The following is a 3,133-nucleotide window of genomic DNA, read 5'->3' as shown; positions in this document are numbered from 1 at the left end:
ACAAGAAACCCTCGGTCAAGTTAGTTGGTGTCCCAGCCGAGAAACACACCAAGCAAGTACCGATTAAGAATATGCAGCGTTTACACCACAGCCCATTCGATCCTTGATCTGATCAACCAGGTACTTGCTCTGAGAACGAAATAATCATACATCTCCTCCAGTTACCTGACCCTCCCTGTTAGGCCCATTTTTCTCGTTACACATTTTTCAGAATCACACATAACCTACATAGAAAGCCGGAATACTTCGTTGCTAGTCAACAACTCGGTAAACAAGTTCCCGCGGAAGTAAACACCCCCGTAACAATAGGAGAACTACAGTTTATGTGCAACGGCGAGGTAGGGTGACGGTACCGTCAGCGCTCCGCCCTCTCCCACGCCGTGACGTGGCATCTCTTCCCACTGTGACGTGGCAGGTCACGTCCGTAAGCGGACNTATGCCGTGGTTGCTATGCAGCAATTAACAACTCTCGATAGCGTTTCCAGCAACACCTGTAAACACGGTAACTAGGCAACAAGGAAGCGAGACGCTTTCCCGTTCTCTGGCTGAGGGTTTTAAGATNTGTTGCAGTGGTACAGTGAATTGTGTTGGTTAGAGGTGCTTCACCCTCACTTGTCCGAGCCTGACCCGTATCCGACCTGAAGAGAGCCTCATCTCCACTAGCTAGTCAAACCCATCGCCAGTTTCACATGCTCACTCCTTCCCTTCTTTACAATGAATCGTAAACAGTCGCTAGCTGTTTGCTGGCGCCCATACCATCAGGTCCCATCCTGAAATTCAAACCCCCAACAGTCTCAAAGGAAGGAAGAAGCGGTGGAGCCGGGTCAAGCCGAAACCAGCCACGGCCTAGCAACTTCGGCAGCGGCAACACCAGGTAGGGCGGTTAAAGGTGGGACATCCAACGCGACGCTCGAAGTCTCAGCGAGGACGAGAGTACGAGGAGAGAAGCGCAACACAACGCACAACGCCAGAGGAAACAACTCCCAACAACTGGAACAAGAGGCAAGACGGACGGAGCTGCATACTACTAGTTCTACTGCTCCGACAGTTCATACGAGGTACACCGAACACAACTACAAGGTCAGTTACGAAATTTTATATTGGCCAGCAGATCACTCAGGAGCCGTAGTGTGCAGGATCAAGAGGAGAATCACGAGTTAGCGGCAGGGGAGCGAGACCCCGCAAACTCAAATCATCCCCCCTTAGCTTAGGCAGCGCGAGTGTGACTCCAGAACAAGACACAATGCGACCCCAAGAAGCAGAATTAGAGACGCAGTGCCAGGCCAACGAAGTGTCAGAAAAAAAGTGATTCCAACCCACCAGTTTCTGTAGACAGTACAAACCAGCTGCAGCAAATGTTGCTATACTTTTTTCGCAAGTGTTAGGTCAGACTTGAGTAGACATCGAGAGGATATTCAGCCGCAGTTCACTAGTGTCAAGGCTGATCTAAGTGCTAACCAAGAGAATGTGAGAGCCGAACTCCATTCCAACGAAACCAAATTAGAGCAGTTACAGGAAAGTGTTCGGGCAGATTTGAGTAGCCACCGAGAGGATATTCAGGCAAGTGTTAGGGCAGATATGAGCCAAGTTAGGTCTGACATACGAGCAGAAAATGAAAAGTTGCTGCAAAATTTCGAGGCTCAAACCCGGGAAATCAGAAAGGAATTAGATAGTAGGCTGGAATCAGAAGCCAGACGGGTCTCCCAGCTAGTTACGCAGGTGCAAACTGAAAAAGCATCTGAATTGGCAGCAGTCAAGAGGCGGCTACAGAGCATAGGTAATGAGTTCGACTCTAGGTTAGACCAGTCCAACAGCAGCACCCAATTGGTAGTTAATGAACTTTCAGACCAGATGCAGGAGCACCGATCTGAAGTGAGCAATCAGATGGTACGACAGAAAGAGAGCCTAGAAAACTTATCGCAGGCAACCACTCAGGAATTATGAAGGCAATTTGAGATGGCAAACGAAAAGGTTTTGGCATTAGAGTCTAAATTAAACGAAATGCCAGCCAGGCAAGCTTTAGCCACAGAGGCGCGAGTGGTAGTTCAACACGCCGCATCTCTTTCTGCCGGACCAGCCAGTGACCCTGCGACGGAACCCGAAGGGACTGAAGCAAGCGGTGGATTGGTCGGTGAAACAGTCAGCTGTACTCACCAGCCAGCCCCCTGTAATGCTTTGACTAGTGATAGCAGCATGATTGGGTGTGTAGTGCATGATAACACAGAGAATGTGTCCTTGTTGGGTTATCTAAGTAACTCAGAACTTTCATTACCTCTTTATGATGATGCAACAGAGACCAGCCCCGTATTTCATGTTCGGAGGTTGGATGAATTTATTAACTTTCGCCATGTGCCGAAACCCTTTCGTTTGGCAGTCGCATGCCGGTCCATAGTGGGACACATAGGCAAGCAATGGGTAGAGGCTGTAATGCACAATGTGGCTGACTACGAGGCATTCAAGAAGGCATTCTTGAATACCTGGTGGTCGACTTCCAGGCAATCTCTTGTAAAGTGTACGCTCTATCAGGCAAAATATGATCGGAGATCAGGTTTGAGTCTGAGCGGACGCTTCTTAAAGTACGTGACCATGGCTTCATACCTGAACCCAAGACCTTCGGATGGGGAGCTGATAGAAGCGATCAGGGCCCACTATCCGATAGGGGTGCAACGAGCCATGCTCACCAACCAGATGCAAACCATTGAGCAAGCTCTGGATCTTCTCAAAAGAGTGGAGCTGATGGAACAGTCCGAGAATTATCCGAGACCTCCCATGCAACCCCACAATTCGAACCCTAACAGGCCAGGGAATAATCCTCACAGAGGCCATAACCATGCTCAGGTGCGCCAGCTGAAATTGTTTCCGTCACGGAACCGTTCGAACAGGAAGCGGAGGCGTAATCACCGTAATTACGAGTCACAGAGAGGCGGAGAACCCACAGAGGGAAGCTCCTGCCCTCTTAACCCCAATGCAACCCCGTACCAGGGACGACAAGAGCAAAACCATCACAGCGATAACCATTCGGGAAACCGATAACTGGAATTATTGAGGACCGGATGGCTCCCGTTATGAGATCCCACGTATTTCTAGGTCCGCTCAAGGCATCCCAAATGACAGGCGAACCCAGTGGTGAAGG

This window comes from Cryptotermes secundus, unplaced genomic scaffold (assembly GCF_002891405.2).
Source record: "Cryptotermes secundus unplaced genomic scaffold, Csec_1.0 scaffold316, whole genome shotgun sequence".
Lineage (NCBI taxonomy): Eukaryota > Metazoa > Arthropoda > Insecta > Blattodea > Kalotermitidae > Cryptotermes > Cryptotermes secundus.
The sequence above is the reverse complement of the archived record's forward strand: the minus strand, read 5'-3'. Positions refer to the sequence as shown.